We start from the raw sequence: 21,729 nt of genomic DNA, 5'->3' as shown, positions 1-21,729 counted from the left end.
GAAAGGGTGTGTTTTAGGGCAAAAGATAAGCATGCTGTTGTAAAGACTGTTGAATAGTGTTTAAAAAATCAGGAAATTAATTGTTTATTCAGTGAAGTGGAAGGCTGTGTTGGATTCCCTGGCAACAGACCAAGGCACTGTGGTGTGATGTGATTGCTCTCTTTCCCCTAAAGCCTAAACACCAAGCAGGGCCATGGTGTGAGACTGTCCCAGGTTCCCATAGGCACGATGGATTGCCTGCACCAAACGATGGACTCTTGCAATGAGGTGGGAAGTGCAATAGCATATCCAGGCTGTTTTGCCATTCAGAGACGTTTCCTCCCTAGGAAACCCCTGGCTGAAACAGCATGATTCCCTCTGCAAAGCCGCACTAGCTAACGTTCCAGTTAGGGGACTTCCATTCCTCAGAGTTCAGCCTAGCCTTAAATAATGTCATATTCCATGAACACTCCCTACCTTCTCCTTTTTTCTTAAATGCTCTAATTCTGTGAGTTTCAGCTGGGAAGGTGTCGGTGACTGGGATAAATTTTGCAGTTAACCACTTCTACTCATCCCATTGTGTTTAGGAAGACACTGACAGTTCTGGTCAAAAGGCCCCATTTAAATTTCAGTCATCTGCTGATACACGAAATGCTTTGGATGCCTTTTACTGGTGATTTACAAAGAAATAAATGAAATAAAACTAAGGAAGGAAACGTCACAAATGCCCATTCCACATCTCTCTCTCTCTCTCTTGGCTGTCTTTCACACTTTATTGGTATAATTATAGCTCATCTCCCCATGTTCCCTTAGCAACAGATGAGGAGGTGGATGGCTGCCTGTCTGCACCACTGCCTTGCTCGGAGGACTCGGTAAGTGGTGCTGCTTTGCCTTCGGCCCCGAGGTGGGATATTGACAGGAGAGGAGTTCCTGCAGGGCGACCCACAGCCATAGGTACCCAGAGATGCTGTTTTAAGTACCAGAAGGGACTGAGACTGGTTTTTCAGATGATACACTGAAATTCTCTCGGTGATTTTATTTGAGTTTTATAAGAAACATGCAGACAATGTTGCCAGGTCTTGCACACTTCAGAACAACTTGTTTTTAACATCTGCCACCTCTAGCACAAGGTCAGCTGAAGAAAGGTCAGCAGTTTCCTACACTTCTTCTCAACAGAAAGTGGCAGCTGAACTCACTTCTTGGGCCTCCTAGGCTACCAAAAGAAGGCAATTCCATTTCCAGTTCCTCAGACACCTTCTTTCTGGCAGGTACTCATCTGGGACTGGAGTTTCTTGCCTCTCCTACACTCCTACCTGTCAGGGCTTCTGGGATCACTAAGATGGAATTGTCTCACTGCTTTTATGGTATTATGAATATTGTCATGCAAGAGAGAATTAGAAAACTCAGTGGCAGTGCCCATCTGCATTTCTTAAAGTCCCATCAGAAGTGCTTCCCCAGAAGTCCTGGCAGAGCATGACATGGATCACTTCTTTGGTACAGATAGCCAGGAAAATTTTGAAGTAACAATTTTAATTTTCCAAATCACACATATAAGCTGTCCATACAAAAGGGAGACAGAGAAAGGCTAGCAGAGCAGGCAGACACCAGCCATTTTATCACTTTCCTAAGTCCCCTGCCTGCGTGTCTCTGTCCATTTGTTGTCATCTTTGGGGGAGGAGCTTGGTCACTACAACTGCACTGTCATACCTGCATTCCACTCTTGAGATGTAAGGGTCAGGGAGAAAGCTGTTAGGCTCAGGAGTAGGTCAATGCTTTTCTTTTTCCAGACAAAGACATGCTGGGTTGGCAGCAGTATGAAAAATTTCAGGACACACTCTGGGTATATATTGCATATATACAAACTGTACTGATGATTGTTTATCTATACACACAATATGCATCTGGTTAGAATGCTGTGTGATTTGGAAAAAAACCCCCTAATTAATGGAACAAAGCATCATTTTCTTTGCTGTTTTACCCAGCAGCAGTTCATACAGAAAGTGGACAACGGTGCTTGTAAGGAAAGCAAAACATTAATGAAACTCCTCAGAGACTGATTTATGCCAAGTCAAAGGCCAGCAATTAAGATAACTAGTTTTGAAGCTGTGGTGTCTCCTCATTGCTTTGCCATATTTAACTCTGCATTTTCAGAAAAACTCCATGTTGATAGAGCAGCAGGATGCACATGAAATGTCAGGCAAATAATGGAGGAAACAGAGAAAGGAATTTACATTAGAAAAAAGAGTTTTCTACCATAAAGCTCGAGCATTGTCGTAACTACAGAGAGAAGAGAGTCCAATTGAAAAAGCAGGAACTTTTCCTGTGGTGGTTCTGGACCCAGGAGTTAATTATTGCACTTACAAGAGTGGATGGGAAGTACCACCATTTCCAGTCATTTCCAAATTACTGTAATTGTGTATGCCTCAGGAGGAGGAAGGTTTTCATGTGTTACCTAACCTAGGCTCTACATTTCTGTCTGCAGGAGGCTGAGCAGGAGAACTTCCTGGCATTCCAGGCTTGGGTTACAGTGTCATCACAGAAATACTGCTAGGACAATATTGTTTGCAAATCATAGGCTAATTAAGAGGTATTTCTTGTTACCAAAGAATGAAGAAAACGCAAAAATAGGCAAATCTTACCAAGTGGCTTTAAAGCAAGTACATATGTGTATGCACACATATAGCTTCAAGATACATACACATATAAATCTTTATGTATCCACCAGGTATATCTTGTATACCTGGAGGAGTTGGATAACACTAGGCAAATGCTAAACAAAGGCAGACAGTCTTTTTTGGGGAATAAACATCCGGTCATATTCACATGTAAAGAGAAGCTGAACAGCCCCAGAAGAAAAACAAGGAATAATATTTGCCTTGAGTTGCATCACATTTTCCAGCCTCTGCCATGCTCACCGCCTATAGGGCTGGAGAGTGAAGCTATGGTAGAATGGGTATGATACTGCAGTGCTGCAGAGAGTCAGGGAAGTGGGTTCAGGCATTCAAAACCCACAGTAGGATCACAGGGCTCTCTAGACCCTCCTTTTATCCTGTTCAGAAAATAAATAAATAAATAAATAAATTTACCCCTCCATGGGTCATTAGTGCCAAACTTCCACCTTTTCCTGGATGTATTGAGGAAATAAATCTTTACAAAGGGATTTAAATGAATTTCCCACCTTAGCCTTCCTGATGATGATTTGGCCCCACATGCTTTCCTAGAGATTATGTAGATGAGTGACTTGTAGATGAGTGGGAACTAGGGGAATCCTGGTTCTGTGTTTAGCTAATGACTCAGTACCAGACAGTGGAGGACTCACTTGACTTCACAAGAGAGCACTCAGCCTAGGTGGAAAATGGAAAGAAAAGCACAAAACACTGCTTTTGCTGAAAACCAGTAAACCTGCTTTTCTTGATGAAGAATAGTTGTATATTTCTGCTAGAATGTGGTTCATCAGATGCATCTGACTGCTACCACACTAAATCCTTTATGAATTTAATAATTTAGGAGGCTTTCTCTTGCTTTATGATCACTAGATGTAAAGAGGTTTGTTTGTTTATAGAGAGGAATCTAAGTGCTAATTGCAAATGAAAATCCTCCTGCTCCTAACAGAACTTTCTCACTTTCCTATTTGGACATTTCAAACACAAGGTGCATCTTTTACTGACCTTCAAGTAGCACTAAATGAAAATAAGAAAAAGAAAAAATCACCACCACAACTAAGTTGTTCATATTATAATGGTTGCCATAATTACATTTAAATGCAATACACTTTTGCTGATTAGTTTGCATGTGACTGAAACAAGAGGGTAAATAAACACTTCACAAGGGTTTTATTTTGATCCGCAGTAATTGCTGTTCATCAAAACTATTGTGGTCGAGGTACACGAGAGCTGAATTGCTTTTCTTTTTATTGAAAAAAATAGGGAAATGTAATTTATTTCTGTACAAAACCCTCTAAAGATACTACAATCAGAGGATTTCCATCAAGAGTCAATTGGATTCAAACACATTTCAGCATTCCAGCAGCCCCCTCCCACATTTAAGCTGCTATTCCCATGTGCCTGTTACTAAATATAGCAGCAGCTCTTCAGATTGACAGGAGAGTTCCTGATCCAGGCTCCTGGGCTTTGCTCCATACACTCCTAATATGGTAGAGCACCGCAGCCAAGTGAATGCTTGGTAAGGACTCAAGAGGGTAAACTGGAACCACAGGATCATCCCTTCCCATGCCATGGGAAACTGAGCAGCAGCAGTCACAGAGAAGCTGTGACTTAACCTTTTGGTGTCTTGGCTCCAGATCAGCTGTCAGCAAAGCTGACTGGCTTCTCATGAAAGTGCACAACTGTGCAATAGTGAGTGACACCAACCTCCAGTTGACACCAGCACTGAGAATTCCCACTTGCCCCCCCCCTACTCCCATCTCTCACAGCAGCAAACCACATTACAGAAACATCTGGCTAGGGCAAGAAGAGACAAATTGCTAACAATGTTTGTTGTGAACATGTTCTAGGCTCATAAATGGACATGCAAAGCAACATGAGGGTCATTTCAGTCACGCTTCCCACCCTAGTTTTATGAGCAGTATGTTTGCAGTGCTGGCATGAACATCTCTGCAGGACATTGCGCTGTGGAGGCCATGGAGATAGAGCCTGGGAGACTATTACAGAGAGCAATAGTTGATTTCATCTACAACTACTTGCCAACTATTTGTTTGTATTCTATTTTTAAAACCTTTCCTGCGTGACTATATGAGTTTAGCAGGAGTCCCTGAAACCACAGACCTTGGAAACCAATCAATCAATCAACAGAGCTACATGGAAGAAATTTGTCTCTTTGCAGATTGTCTGCAAGTTTGCATGAAAAAAGTGACAAATATCCTCACAATGAGTACTTTTGCTCCAAAGTCCCACACACCTCTATTTTATTAAACATCTCTGTCCCTTCTGCCATCAATCTACAAACACTGGGGTGCTCTGGGAATACACCTTTTGGGACTTTCAGCTGCAGGCTCTAGTTTCCCAAACCATAAAAGCACCTCTGGGCATGCAACAGAAGTGCTCATTTACACATCTCCAGCTCATTGGAGGTTTATAAAGAAATATACTTTGTAAGTTGGTGCTATATAAAGGCCAGCTGAAACAAAATTCATGATGGAAAAGGCATGGTGAAGGAAACTTTCAAGCAGCAGCAAAGCGTAACCACTAACCAGTCCAAAAATGGGGAGGAGAAGAGAGAAAAACCTCTTTGGCACAAAATGTACTATTTAGAAATGTGTAATTTATAGCACATTGCATTGTATCCATTCTTAAATGGTCATGAAAACCATTCTCTGCTTTTTACTAATGGGAAGGAGAGGAAACAATACACAGAAAATTTTAAAAAAAAATTATTCAGATTGCAAGGTAGGAGACCAAACATCCCAAATCCTAAAATATTTGGATAAAGGACAACTCTAGCAGGGTCTAATGCTCAGGAAAGGTTTTACATTTTGAAAACATTTCTTTGTGGCTGCTATGGGTGGATAATCTCCTGTAAACCCAGTAGGTAAAGGCAGATGGTAAAGCCCTGCAGGAACTTCTTGCAATACGTTACAGCTCCACTGAAGCCTATGGCAGAGTTTTCATCTTTTTTTGTGTGTGTTTCATTTCCACTGCCAGTGATGCATGAAGGAAGCTAAAACTGCAAATAAATAGAGGTTCCTGTTGCTCAGGTTCCCTCAGTAGTGGAAGTGACAACTACATATTATTTATAGTCAGAACAAGCCAGTAGCTACAGTGTGTGTTTCTACCACTATAAATTGAATAATAGATTGCCCTACACCACCTTGTTAAGTCCCAATGCAGCAAACTCCTCCTTTTATATTGATCTAACCTACTAGCTAGTGTTCTTCAACAATAAATCAAAAGTATGATCTAAAATACCTGTCTTCATAAGGTAAACTGAAGTGCACCACCAGAAAAAAAGGTACAGATTAGAGGTATTACTCTGAAATTAAAGATTCTGCCAGTGGCTCTTGGAAATGCTCACTAAGGGCTCCTTCAAGGTACTTTACATATGCATTTATGCAACTCAGGGCATGTAAGCTAGACAGTATGAACATCCCCTCACACTCGAGGTGTTTGTTAATCACCATCTCAGCTGACTTGAGCTGTACATCATTCAACTTTTCATTGAAATGCCTGTTTACTCAGGATTACTAGCAGGTCAGAAAAGCCTAACTTTGTATATCTTTTAAAGTTGTATATATATATACATAATTTGACATCAAAATCAACAATTTATTGGTTTTTGCCAGTTATCATGTTCAGATAAGATCTCCACAAACACAAAATCAATACAACCTACTTTTGGAATGTTTAAGCAGAGACTCTGAGTTTACAAGCATTTATTTTCATTCTTTCTTCTCCAAAACAAAAGTTAGACAATAAAATTAAAAAAAAACCCACATAAATTAAAAAAAAAAAGTGGGAGCAGGGGGTAAAAAATACTTAAACCCAAACAAACAAAAATTATGAAATCAGGTGGTGGTGCCAAATCCAAACTTTCAGCAGAAAAAGTAGAAAGTATGCTATGGTTGTTTCCATCTCCCAGACTCGGATTGGTGAGTGCTTCAAGTCGTTACTGGGAGCTGCCCAAATGCCATAACAAATTTGATGAGGTAGAATAGGTCGAAGAGATTCCAGAAGCAGCTTGAATTAAGTGAGATATTGCTGATGCCCTTGGCATGGCCAAGCAGACCCTAGATTATGTCCTAGAGGAAGCCTCACCAGGCTTGTCACAGATAGCTACCAGGTCAGCACCTTGCAATACTCTAACCTGGAAGTGAGACCAAGGAAAAATAAGGGTTCCTCCTGTTGTTTGAGGTGTTATATATGAAGATACTGCATGGAAAGTTCATTAGCTGGGAACCCAAAAGCCAGCAGGTTCTGGATAATACTAAAAAAGGGCCACTCATTGCCAAACACAGTCACAGCTGGGCTGTGACAGTGCAGTCACCACCTGCAACCACATCTTGGGTTGCTCATCTTGCCCATCTCCTTGCACTTTGCACCTCACACCTCCTCTTGCCAGGTTTTCTGACAGCTGATTCTCATCCAACCATCTGTTTTGGCCAGGTTCAGGATAAAAAGAGGAAAATTATACCATCTGGATCTGCTGAAAAAAAGTCACAGAGCAGAATGTCACCAACATACTGATGGCACAGCAGCCAAACCACAGCTGCCATGTGAACACTCAGCAGAAGCAGTGACAGAGCAGGTCTGGTGGGATGCACCTAAGTTTACTGACAAGGGAAAAACTAAACTAATGATCAATTCTTGCCAGATCCTGTCAGTAGAGGAACTGTGACTCTCTGCTCAGCTCCATTCAAAGATGTTGCCAGATGAAGCAAAGTTAGCAATGTCATTTTGATTTAATCCATTGTTTGTAGCAAGAAGACCTGCTCAGAGATTGTGTGTGATTGTGTGTTATGTGACTGCAGGAGGACAGAAGCAGCAGCTGAGCCCAGAGCAGAGTGGGTTCTCAAGCAGGAAGCCTTGTGCTGAGGCAAGAGAGCAATTAGAAACTGATCAAGACATTTTAAGTAGAGGCCACGATGGTGGTGGCTTAAGCACACTGCTGTAAACATCTACAGATCTAACGCATGGTGGACCAAGGTGTTCACAGTTATCTCTTCTTAATGTACTCACCCTGCAGCCTCCTATTCCCCTCACACCTCCATATCCAAAATACAGCAAAAAGACAGCAAAATACTGCTATCAGCATAGCCAGAGAAGCATGCAGCTTAGCACAACCTAGGTACCTGATGTTTTACTAATCTTCTCAAACTTCTCAGCCTGCTGCATGAAGGCTGAGATAGGAAGCTCTCCCTGAGGCCACTGCAAGAAAGACAAGCACTGGGCTGTTGTTCAGGAAACTGATGAATATGTTGACCTTTTAATTCTATTTCATCCCTACATCTGAGACATAAAAGGTATCAGGTGGAGGGGTGCCTGGTGGAATGAAGAATTGAATCTACAAACACCTACATTCATGCATTTGCATGTCCTGGTTGGCTTTTTGCATGCCAGAAACAGGCTGTTCTTGAAAATTAAGGTGATTCATCTCAATTCAATCTATACTAAGACATTTTAAACCCACTCATTTGCCCTTTGTCATATAGACACTTAACAAAACTACTATTCTTCAAAACATACAGTACTCATTGGTTCTTACTGGCCTCCTGGCTTAACTCCTAGAAGTTTTATATTCTCTAACATCAGATTAATAATGTATTTGGACCATTTTTCTTTTAAATCCCTAACCTTCAATTACAGCAATATAATCGAAATCAAAAAGGTATTTGTAAGGACTTTCTCACAATGACACAGAAAGCACTCCTTGCTCAGTATCAGATAAGAGAAGTGATTCTGCTACATGGATGTGGAGCTTGGCAAGTAACTTTGTACATCAGGGACTTCCAGAGGGTGTAAGAGCAAATGAGCCACATTAGATACAGATCTGGTTCCAGATAAGAAGAATTTAACCATTATCCATCTGTATCATCTCTCAGAGATATGTTTTTAGGATGTCTTAGTCCGTCAGTTATTCTGAGTCTGAAAGATCTTCAATTTTCCAAGAAAATGCTTTTTCTACCCATTCATATGAACTGAGACTTCTTACAACCATAAAAAAGCATATTGATGTTGGGATAAAAGTCCTCAGCCCATCTATAAGGCTGGATAATGTGATCCTTGTGAGCTCAGGTCTGTCCAGCGTGGAGGACCACGGTGTACAAAGGCGGCCATGAACTTGCCCAAGGTGGTGGCCAAGCTCTTTCTGTGGTAGCCCTTGCAGGATGCTCCCCCTTGGGGCATGAGACACATCTGGCCTGGCATGATGAGACCCCACATCAGTTCTGGCAATGCCATGGAGAAGGATGAGTACATAGAGGATCACAGGGAAGGTGGCACCAAGGCCCTCCCATAACAACCAGGTTTTGTTGTTCTAACAAGGAAAATGTTTTATATTCGGCTGAGATGACATCTTGTTCTCTCTAGAGCTGCTTCCCAAGATTTGCCTTCCTGAAATACAAAGGCTGGGCCAATTTTTTAAACAAATTGGACAATTATATTGACTAAAGGAAATGCACATGCTGCTAGAGGGCTCAAACACTGTGCAAACAAAGAGTGAAGCTTCTCAATGCATTATTTATAACCTGCAGGCTGTAATGAGAAGCTGCTCAGTCTGGCCAGTGAAAGGCATGGAGAAATCCAGTAAGAGTCCTGAACAGATGAGTTCAGGTGGAGATTCATGAAGCAGAAAGAGAAGAGAAAGGAAAAGGCATGGTGGCTAAGGAAGCTTTAAGGCTGCAGGTTTAGTCAAGTGATGGCTGAGGGAGGAAAGGAAGTGCTTTAAAAAGTTCTCAGTGCTATTCCAGCAGAGGTTTTACTTCCTTTCCCAAAATTATTTGGACCAAAATTAACTTTCTATTAGCTACAACATCTCTTGCTCCTTCCACTCGCAGATCCCTGAAGTTCATTGACAGCCACAAATGTCACTTTGATTACACTTTCATTCCCAAACAACGTGTATGTTGAATATGTGTGTTCTAGTGACTTTAGCTGCTCCACTGTGTCTCCGCCCTCTCTTCAGTAGCTGGTTTCACATCCTGCACAGGCAGGCCATGTTCCTCTATTTTGTTTCCTAGGTGCCTGGTGTTTATGTGAGCAAACATTTCCATTGTTTCTTTGCAATCACAGCTGAACTTGGGCAAGAAAAACTCAGTTGACATGGAAAACTGTTAATTTAGTTTTCAAGTGTGAAATGTGATTGATGAGGGCAGATAATCCTGCTAGTAAAAACAAACGTGCCAGTTTGTCTCATTACCATCTTAGGGATAAGCAGTTTCCTACACTTACAGCCTGCAGCTGGTAGTCTCACTGCTGGAATTCACAAATGTAGAGAAATTCAATGTATTTACTGCAAGACTTGGCTGTGGGAGGCCAGCCTGCAAACACATAACCTTATATCCAAGTACTCCAATTTCTGGCTTCAGGGCCATGAATAGAGTAGCTCGGAGAGTTGTACTTAAGGTACATGTATGGAGAATTGGTCTGTGAGTGCATGTCTGTGCTCAGTGCTGTATCACTCTTCTGTTACAACTACTTACAAACCTTTCAGAGGCTGAGGTCTGCCAATTACACAGCTAAACAAAAACGGCAGTCTAAGCAGGTCCATTCTAATCTGTCTTTATTCCTTTCTCATCTCAAAGGTTAGCAACAAAGTGAAACTGTTCTCTCTTTTGTATCCTACTCTAAAATCGTCAGGCTACTTTTTAAGGTTGTGCTCATTTTACAGCTGTGTGACATTTTTGTGAGAGGCCTCAGGGACATCCAAACCTTGATCCAGGGTAGGGAAAGCACAGCACCAAGCGGTGCACATTTTATTTCCCGTGCCTGCCAACAGGCTTCATTTTTGCGATAGAAAAATCAGCTATGGAGACCTATCACGGTTTGGGATTTGGGGGTCACCTCAGATCAGTGGGTTCTTCATCTGAGCTGCAGTTGGTATTAGAGTGCCTTGCAGGATTGTATTTTGTCTCATCCAGATGTTAGATATTGGCTCGAGCTCAGGAGACAACACAGACAGCAGCTTTGGGTGCTAACAGCTGATCTAACTTTATTTTACAAAATGGAAGGTTTTTATAGGCAGATAAGAAAGATTCTGGAAAAAGGGGAAAGGTATGGATAAACTCGGACAGGGCATTGGTTAGGATTTAGGATTGACACGCATAAAGAGGGGGGATACATGAATTTTTAGATAACTACTAAGTACTTAATTGGAAAGGGCAGATGCTCACCCTGGGCACTGTCCAATCAGGAACTGTCTACTTTCTCCTGTGGGAGAAAACTTACAATCTAACATACACAGTCTATTTGTCTGATGCTGTCTGGCCTATGTTGCCAGACGCTGTTTCCTTCCACCTTCTAAACTCCTCTTCCTCATCCAGGCTATCTCCAACAGAGACCAGGAAGCAACAACCTGACTTGCTCAGACTTCCACTCTCTGGACTCCAGCCACGCTATGAGACACTCATTACTCAGCTGTGGCAGGTCCCCTTGCCCCACACCCACAGTGCCATCCATTCAAAGCTTTCCTGGTTTGAAAGCCTAACACAGCAGCTGGCTGGACAGGGCACTTTCCCCACTGGTGTGACTCTATAACATTATTTTGGGACAAAAAGCAGCAGATCAGGTTTGTCTCTCTCATGGACTTTGAAGCACACTGTCTTCAAACGGACCGTGCTCTTTTATTAAAAGGAGTGCAGAACCATATGCTTTTTGCTATAAGAACTCATTTTTGCATTCCTGTAGTTATAGAGAACACAGGTAGCAGCTGTTACATATGGCTGATATGATGTGCTGTTATTTGTATAAGGAGTTGGGGCTCAGGGAATTTACTTACTGTTTGTTTGAGGATAGGAAAGGTGGTTTAAAATTGTTCCCCTACTGTAATCAAGCCAGTCACCTTTGACATCAAAAATTACAACAGGAGCTTGCTGCAAAAGTTTGCATTTTCACACATACGTGACTTAAATCTAATCCCAGTGAAAACCTGTCATCTCGGTATCTTACACATGAACTAAAAGACTTAACAAGTTTGCCTCAGACTCATAAGCAAACAGTCCCTCCCTCTCAGCAGGTTTAATATGTTCTTTATAATCAAGATATCAAAGGACTCCTCTAGTGGAGCCTACTTGGGCCAGCCCTGCCTGGGGAGCAGGGATGCTCCTGCTGGCTGAGAGGCTGGGGAGTGGGATGGACCCTGAGCCCTCCCAGCCCAGCACTGGGAGCTGTGCAAGTGGCTCTCTTGTTTCCTCTGAAAAACTAAGGACTGTCCCTCAAATCCAATATCAAAGGCATGCAAAGCCTTATGCAAACAGCATTCGAAGGGCATTTACTTACATAACTAAGGGCTGGCTCAGAGAGAGTGCAAGGTCTCAGCCACCACCTAGGGCTGTAAACCAGGGTAACTCCACTCCCTCTTGGCCCAAGCAAATGCCCCAGGAAACCAGTACAGCACAGTGTTCCTGCTCAGGCTGTTGGAAAAGAAAGGAAACCACTGTCCTTGGGAGTGTTGGTAAAACCTGGAAATGGGCACCCTGGAGACTCATAGCTGACAACAATTCTATTTTTAATAAAACTCCTCCTGTCATCTGTAGAGTATTGCTGTACTGCATTGGTAATAGTCCAGCAGAATTAAAAAACTAAAAAAAAAAGAGTTGAAAGAGGAAGAAAAGAGTGACTGGAAAGATTTTTCCAACAAAGAAAATCCCAAGGGCAAATGTTTTTCTTACTTATGGCAAGCTTTTTTATGTGAAATTTAATTTTCAGACTTTTTTTTAACCTCATTAAAAAGTAAGCCTTGTCATAGCTGTTGATATATATAAAAAATGAACCTATTTTGATATATATAAAAATGGAGCTTATGCTCCCAGACCTATACAACTTTCATGACCATCACAACTATCTTGCTTCAGAAGGAGAGTAAACAAAACAACTGACATTTATTAGGATGAGCTTGAAAGTGACTTTAATAAAAGTGACTTTAAGATAAGCTCAAGGCATTGGTATAAATATCAATGACGCAACTGAATGAAAAATAAAGCAATATGGTATTTTCGCTTATTTTATTCTTCTTTTTGAAAAGAACTTGTACGAATACAGAACTCTTCTATACCAAGCTAAAGATACAATATTTATCAGATGTAATAATTGTTACTTCTTAACATATGTAAAAGTCCCAAGACAACTGAGGCTCTAAAGGGCAAGAATATTTTTTTACCTGTATTTTAGTAGATGAATCAGTATAACTATATGGTAGCAACAGTAAATTTTTGCTTTAACCAGTAGTTTTAACTTTATTTGGTTCAGTTTTAAAAGCGCATGTGCTTTTCACAAACCTATTAAAACTGTTTTCCACAGATCACAGTTTGTTAGGCACAAAAAGGGCTAAAGCAACTTAAATTGATGCTATATGTACTGGCTACCAGAAAAAAAAAGAAAAATTCATTGAAGACTGTCTCAGGAAGTGATATGCAGAGTAGAAAAACTGTATTGCAGACTAGGAGGCATTTTCTAGATGGCAAAAGGACAAAATTTAAATTAAAAACTAGTTAAACATAAGCCAGAGTCCAGGATCAAATAGGCGTAGAAAAAGGAGAGTATTGGTCGAGAAGGTTCTTGGTATATTATAGGCAGGCCAAGATGATGTAAAGGTGAAAATGCAATGACTGATTGAGAAGATGGATAACAATGAGATCAATGCAAAATCAGGTATAGCCCATGAAGGATAAAAATATTCTAATGTCCTCTAGAGTGTTACACAGTCCAGATGCAACACGCATGTCAATCCTTAGGCCGGGACATCTGACAGGTCCCCACCAACCACCCAGTCTCAGACTTCATGCAAACTTGAGGCACCTCAAGCCACTGAGTCACAAAGGACTTTGTGGAAGGAGGATATGGACTCATGTGTACAGAAGAGACTTCTCTGTGAGTAAAACTCTCTTCTAGATTTGGCAAATAGTATTTCAGCCATCACTAGAATTTGCTGAGGCCCCAGTAAAGCAAGCACGTGGACACAGTGCTTTGAAACCATTGCTTCTTTCTTTGCACTATATATGTGACTGAGTGTTGTCCTGGACCAGCCCTTAACTTCTTGGAAACTTTGTTTCCCTAAAGTAATGCATGGATATAACCCTTTTTCCTCATCTTTTGCAGGACTGTCCTTTCAATGATGTTTTGGGACACAAGACTTCAGGTATAGCAGCATGTATTGAAGACACAGGCACATCAGCACTTTAAGTAGTGAAAACTAGAACAAGGGTACAAAGCTCTAGGGAAAAAAAGCTAAACCATCCCATTTTTGAATATTGTTATAGGGCAATTTGAACACCACTCTGTCAGGGGCTAGTGCATTTAAGGACCACACATCACGTCCCACATACATCCCTCTTTCATTTCTCCTCTCTCCACTGTCCATTAGGTGCTCTGTATCAGAAATGGGTAATGCCCCTTGCACAAACCAATTTACCCCTTCCCTTTGTTCTCTCTGGTGCCTTTCTGAAGAGCATTGTACTCACAACTGACAGGACTGGGAAAGGTTTGGAAACATGATCTCACATGGAATCATTGCTTCATAGAACGGCTTGGGTTGGAAGGCTCTGTAAAGATTATTTAATTACAGTCCCTTTGTCATGGAAACCCATGGAGGGGTTTTCTCCTGCAACATCCCCAAAAGAAGGGCTGTAGAAATAGGAATCACTCCCATTTCCTCCTCTCACACTTTCCTGAATAGAAACATCATGAAAGAATAGAGAATAAGCCACTAGCACTTCTATGCAGGCACTAGTATAGGTTGGTGGCTGGCTTATACACTAGTACCTGCACTTCCCTGAGTTCATAGATTTGATGATTTATGGCCAACTTCAAATTAGGAGTAAAAATGCAAGATGAGATACCAGTCACCTTTTTAACGATTGACAAATCACACAGTGTTCCTTTTTTGTCCCTTTATCCCTTAGTCCAAGATTAGTAGTAAAATAACACTCAGAAAGACATTTAATTGGGTGGTTTTATTTCAGAGATCACAGGAGATGGACAACCACTAAATAAAAAGTTTGTGTCACTGTTCAGTGATGGTTGTAAGAAAGTAGAGGAAAACCCTTGAGGCTGACTCTTCCCCTGCAAGTTGCTATCCGTAGCCTGCTCTCTGCATGGTCTTGCAAGCCTGCAATTAAATGTTGTGAAAGACAGGCAGTGCTAAGCAACGAAGAGGACAACACACAGGGAGCCAGCCCCCAGGTTGGAACAGACTTCGAGTTGTGAACTCAACATTTCCAGCTTTCGAGGAGCTTTGAATTGCCTCACACAAAGATTAGTAACCAAGCACACTTCTTAAAATGGCTTAAAGCTAGCAAGGCTGAATTGTGAAGGTCTCTGATGCAAAAACAGAGCTTTCCTTCCCATCCACAGCTGTGCATGCAAAAGATGATAAATTAAATTAGCTATTGTTTGTCCAACTGTTTGCTGGGACTAAGAATACGCTTTTGAAAAAAAAACAAAACAAAACACACCAACTCTGGAATTTAACAATTAAACAAAACCAGCCCCATTTTAATATTTGTATACATAAACTGAAGAAAAGAATTCCCTTCCATTTATGTAATTGTTCCCTCCCTACTCCCATAATAATTAATGAATATACATCAACTAGCTGAATGATCTGTTGTCCAAGCTTTGGATTTTTGGCTTAGTGCTGATATACTTGGCACCAATCACACTAATTTAGAAGTTATTTGGATATTCTAGCTTCTATTTTTTTTTAATGAAATTCCAAACAATTATTAACGCTCCAAGAAGAGGCTCAATAGCAAACAGTGAGACTGTCACACTCTGAAGAGAAGAGCTCACAACACCCTTGCCCCGAAAAAAGTGCAGATTGAAGCTGTTGAAGTGTATGGATCATTCTTCTTTGCCAGGTTCCTGGACTACCACCTGGAAAGGGAATGTAGAAAGTACAAAGAAGAAAGCATCAGCTTTGCTGTTTCAACTAAGTAGCCCCTGAGACCTAACAAATTACTACTATAAATCAAAGGGCTGTCCTGGGAGTCAGAAGTAGAGAAAGAAAATCGCAGTGAAAAGGTTCCTTAACGAGGAAGCAAGGTAGCCAAAGGCTGCAGAACACAAGTGCTGATGGGTTCAGCATTCACCACTCTCCGGCAAGAGCCCTATGCAGAAGAAGAGCTGCAAAGCAGATGAAGGCTTCTCTGAATTGTTGGAGGGTAGAGGACAGCCCAGTCCTCAGGGGAGCTTCCTCCATGGAGCTAAAATCCCGCATCCCAGCTCCAGGAGGATACCACACCTTGCACAAACCTTAGATACACCTCTCAGTCCAGTTTTCTCTTGCCAGGATACAAGCAGTCCTTCACTTATATTCTTGGCAGGAAGACTTGCTAATTAACACGTGTTTAAAAAGAAGCTGCAGATGCTCTTCTCCTTCAGCACGTAACAACTGCAATTAGCATAATCAGGGCCTGATGACAAGACTGATTTCCACTCTGTAATGTAAGACATGGAGCAGGTAACAGTGTGCACTGCACATCATGTGCCATAGCTTTTGGGTGGATCATTTCATGCCATAAACTCAGCTCCTTCAAGGCAAAGCTTTTTCAAAAGCATTTCTTATTTCTGGGCAAGTTCTCTAAAGACTGTGAGACATGGAATAATGTCCTTATTTTGCCTGCAACAAAATGCAAGTTCTGAACACATAATCCACGGGCTGAGAACATCAGAAACCAAGGAGAACTAGGAAAATTTGTAGGATTCATTGTGAAAATGTCTGTTCCAATGGCAACAACCTCAAGCAGGGTATTTAAACATAGTGATTTAATCACCCAAATGATAAAACTCATTATATAACGTAAACTGTATCACAAGTTACACTATAGCAGGAGCAGAAAGGGTGTCAAAAAAGGAAGATAACCAAAGCTGTACTTTAAACACTGTTCTGAGTGAAGAAATGCAAAAGACAAGGAGCAGTTTCAATAGGAAGTATCTGAAATTGCTGAATATAAATGGACAATGAAAAAATAAACAAAATATAACCTGAGCATAACATAGTCTGATATAATGAATCATAGAGGGGCATGGAGACACAACATTTTTGAAGCTTGTCAAGCCACACTGAACAGCCAGCTCATCCCTGGAGTGCCACCGGCATGCTCAGCACAGCCTGGCAGAGGGACCTGCATGAAATGCATGGGAGCTGCTGTAAGAAGCAGAAATTCATTGCTTGCAACCTGGCAGAGAGGCTGAGGGATGGTAACCTCACTGTGCAAGCTGAGAGGTATGTGAATATAAACAAATGCTACTTAGAAAGAAAACCTTTGAAGTTTTGTTATATTCCTAAACATATAGCATTTGGAATAGTTTAGAACCCATTCCACTGAGCTTTAACTTCATTTCACCTTCTACCACATCAAACGCCAGCTTTCTGTCCTACCTCTCAAAACTTTTTTGGGATACAATTCATGTCTTGTCATCATATTTAAAGAAGATTACTGTCACTCCATCACCAGGAGCATCCTCAGTCACCTGAATCTCCTCTTCTCCCACAAGCCCATGTTTGCCTTCTTCCGCTTCTACCCTTACCACCAGCAAAATCTCTTTCATTATTCATGAAAGTAGCTTTCACCCACCCACCTCAAAGTTCACATTCCCCACAAACGATCCAGAATACACAGTCTGAGGAAGGATGATCATGCAGCAAGATGGTGCTTCTTCCACTCTCGTGAGAGGAAAAAAGGGCTCACACTGACCCTCTTCCTGATGCCTTTTGTTTTGCACATTGCACATACTTGAAGACCGAGACTACGACTTTCTATGCATAAGACTGCACAGGACATCTGCCATGACTGGCTTAGGTAAGTACCATTAAGGGAAATATATTACTAGCAATATATTTCTAAGAATGAGACTTATGAAAAAAAAAATTGCCTTTTACAATCATCTTACTACCTTGATCTAAATCATATTAAGAACTTATATTTCCTTTCACTGGAGTTTGTGACAAACTTCAGAATGTGGAATCACAACAAATGCTGCCATGTGCCAATGATGTATGTGTATACTCATGAAGACCCTTGACGTTTAGACTTGTAGGTTCTCTTATTAATAAAAATTTCTCATCAGAATTCACCAATATCATGCATTGATTTTAATATTTATTTAGAACAATTGTGACCTTTTAGAGGCACACTGAAGAGCTTATTGCATGTTTTTATCCAAAATGAAATTGCTTTAATTTTAAGGTTTTATTGTTGTTATAAAGATGAGGAATGGCAGGGTACAGTCAATTGTAATACTACTGCAGAACGCAATAAATATGGTTTAGTGCAGAGACTGATTGAAGTGACCCACCAACACACAGCACTGAATGTAGGCAGGTATTCTCAAATAGAAGTCTTCAAATAGCAGAAGTCTTCAAGCAAGTGAAAGAACCAGAGAAGGTGAGCTCTGAATGTTGAACTTCTCTGTTTATCACCCTCCAGAAAGCTGAGAAGGAAAAGGCAGGGCAAAGGCTTTCATCTCAGAGTCTGCTGTGGAAGCAGTATATAAGGATGCACATGCCAGCAGTTTGAGCAAGCTCTATGGACACCCTGGCATCAGCACGTCCCAGGTTGGTTTGTGTCAGCATTACCCAACTAGTGTATACAATGAGGTATTTAATTTGATTTCAAAAAATGGTTTATCAATTTAACTATTCTTTTAAATTCAATATGAGTTCCTCTTTCTTTCAAAACACAGGATCCTAGGAGAGCTGAGGCAGCCTGGTAGAAAGGCTGCCAGGTTTCTGGCTGTGTTTTGGCAGAGGTTTGCTGACACATTTATGCAAAAGCTTTCAGTTTTCCTGCAACATTGCTGGGTGGCTCTAACAAACATTCATCTTCTTGCTTCCTCACTACTATCCAGTGATAAGCAGATCTCTATGGAAATACAGAGGGAACATACACTCATTTGAGAGCAAGGATTGTGATTCTTTTTTTCTGGATACTGTTTAAGGAACCTTTTCAGGTAAAAAGGCTGTTGTGTCCCTGGAGAAGTCTCTGTTGTGGCAGGGAACAGGATGGCCCTAAGTGATACTTTGACCTCACCTCTGACTTATATTGTCAGTGCAGCAGCTGGAGCCTCCTTTAGCCAGAGGGAACAGTTCCATTGCAGATTTCGAGGGCTGGAGAGCTGCAAGCATATCTATTTACTAATGATCTCCATGTGTAATACAGTTTGACTATGTAATGTCAGTGCTCATTCAGCACAGAAGGTAATAACTTGAAGAGATCCACCTCTGCCAAATCTAACAATCAAAAAATTCACCCTCTTTTCTATACTGCAAACAAAATACTGTATTTTAAAAATCTCATCTGTCTATCAGGATATTTACCATATTCTGCATTCATCCCCATGGCCACTGAGCAGTCACTTATCAAAGCATTTGTCTGTAAAGCGGTAAAGAAATATCCATTTAATTTTGACCTTTAAAGAAAGGGGGGAAATGATTGTAAACAGGACAAAGAGCCTTTGCCCTTTGGACTGCCATCTAACATGAGTAGCTTGTGGAGGTCTTTGGTGAACTCAATCAAATCTGCAGCAGACAGCTGCCTGGACTGCATCAGACAGATCGCCATCACTGTGAAAGGGTTGTAATCCATATCTGCCTGGCTCCTTCCCAGGGAGGGACTGCTCCAAACTGAGATGAGGTTGTTTGGCTTAGTTGGGCTGCACCTCTATTATGAGGGGGTCCAATGAGTAGCTGGAAGGTAACAGCCTCTGAAAAAAACAGAGAGTTGGGGCTTTTGCACTTTTTTTCCAGAGCTCAGCCTAGGGATCAAACAAGATCACAAAGAGAGCCTCTGTGAAGGGACATAATGATAAGCTATGACCAGAATTGTTAATGCCTTCTTCCATTTCAAAGCATGAAGCTTCATTTCCTCTTTATACCTATGATATAATTTTGCCATGTTCAGCACTCTATGAGGACTGTTGATAAATAAATAACTAATTAGATAAGGCTCCATTTATCTGAGAAAGTCATAGCCTTTGGAAGGCAGGCTCACATCAGAGCAGAGACTACATGAGTTGTATAATGCACTTCTGGTTTTTGAAGGAAGTCAGGCCAAGTCCTCTATCGCTTCGTTGACTGAAGGCATACTAAAAAAAAAAAAAAAAAAAATCAAAGCTTAAGTTGGATTCCTGAGCCTGCGTTTAAGCTTCAGAAGTACAGCTGGATTTTCAACCTACCAACACCCTTGAAGTTAGAGTGTGCTTCAAGTATGTTGGAAGTCAGACCAGTTAGGTAGGAGCCAAGGTCTGGCAGCATGGCCAAAATGTCCAGAATGCTCTTCAGTGTTTCAGAGGCATGCAGGAGGCCTTAGCTAAAAATCTCAGCCAAGATGTTTTTGTTCATGTTTTTGTTCCCTTCCCTAATACAAGAAGTATTTCAGTGAAAAGAGTCCCTGGATTTCCTCATGCCCTTGTTGCCCAGAGAACTGTCCATCCCTGCTGATGATCAGCATATAGGGTTTGGTCTCTGTTTTAGATTTGGTTAAGTTTTAGGCTCAGCCCTGGGACTTTAAGTACAGAGGGTGGGAAAGGGAAGAGATGGGAAAGCATTAGTTATAGTAAAGAATTAGAAGACTACTCTGGTAGCTACCAAGTTAGACTTACCATATATTTACCTGTCAGAGAAGGGATTTGAAAAAAACCAAAACCTACAAAAGTAGACTTGAGAAAGCCTGTATCCAATTATTTCCTCCCTGTTGTCAGAAAACATTACACTAAGAGGAGAAAATTTCCTACACCTGAAAAGGTATTACTTACTAAAAAAAAAATTGCTCTGATCATTTTTGAGGACTGAAGGTTGACAAGGCAGCAGCAGAGTCTCTCTCAGGTCTTCAAAGACAGGTCTGTGAACAAAGGAATGTCTGAAATCAAGGACAATTTCTGTCTCTGTCTCAGTCCTCAGCAATGAACACAAATCAAATGGCATCTGCCAGATATCTGCCAGAGAGGTTTTTAAAAGGATCCAGAGGTGAGAGACTATCTCCAGGCAACCAAGAAAGACCACCTTTCATGCTGGTATCAACCATTTTAGGAAATATGGGACATGTTTCTGTTTGCAGAAGGGCAGGCAGGAGAGACATCCTGCAACTTCAATACAAAATAACCTGTCAAAAAGCTGCAATAGTTGCCCTAAGCATCTGCCCAGGATCAGGCCTTATGGGTGAGAGCTTTATAGATGAGCAGATTAAAATCTCTCTGGTCACTCTCAATTTATTCTGGATAAGAAGGTTATCTCTGCTGGATATACATTTTTCTGTATAGGTACTGAACATTTACTCAGCTATGATGGCCCCATGTGCCTAGCTTACTGCGGTGGCTCTTGGCACACTGTTTTCTCATATCGCTTGAATAGTTCTTACAGATTTTTCCATATTTATTTATTTCATAATGCTATGCTACCATAATGACGGTGTTTCCTGCTTTGTATCACTACAGGATCTCTTATCATCAAGACAAAGAACAAGGAAGTTAACAGCCAAAGAAACACAAACCAGCTCTGTCATAGCAAAATAAAAGAAGTTATCTATAGCTAAATACATCTGAACTTCAGACTCTGCACCAATAGCTGTTGCAGGGGACTAGGGACCCCACGTGTCCAGGTGGTTAAGGTGAAAATACTGAGATAAAGTCTGGGCCAAGAAGGCAGGCCCACCTTACAGTGATCTGCAAGATAAATTGTGTGCAATGGTTAAACAGTGTGTTCTTCCTGGCACTCCTCAGAAGAGCAAATGAGAATACCCATGATTCACAGAAGGTGGGCTGGTGCTAGATGGGTTTCACAGTGGGACTGCAACTGTTCTGTTCCCTTCACTGCCCATACACTCCCCATACATCCCAGAGGTGTGGGTGTGTATGGCCCATTGGGATGGGGAGTGTGTGGCCAATGCCGTGCTAGTTTAGGGCCAGTATTGGGCCTGATAGAAGAGACAGATGGGCTGGGAGAACTGGCCATGTCACAGAACAACAGTTTGGCAGCAGTCACTGGAGCTTGGTGAGTGCAGAGAGCCAGCCTCTGGTGTTCACAGCAAGTGCTGCAATGACTGCCCTGGCAAAAGGCCCCTCTCCTTAGCAAGAGATGAAACTC

The sequence above is a fragment of the Myiozetetes cayanensis genome, unplaced genomic scaffold (assembly GCF_022539395.1).
Source record: "Myiozetetes cayanensis isolate MyiCay16 unplaced genomic scaffold, myiCay2020 scf3, whole genome shotgun sequence".
NCBI lineage: Eukaryota > Metazoa > Chordata > Aves > Passeriformes > Tyrannidae > Myiozetetes > Myiozetetes cayanensis.
Note: the sequence above shows the minus strand (reverse complement) of the source record.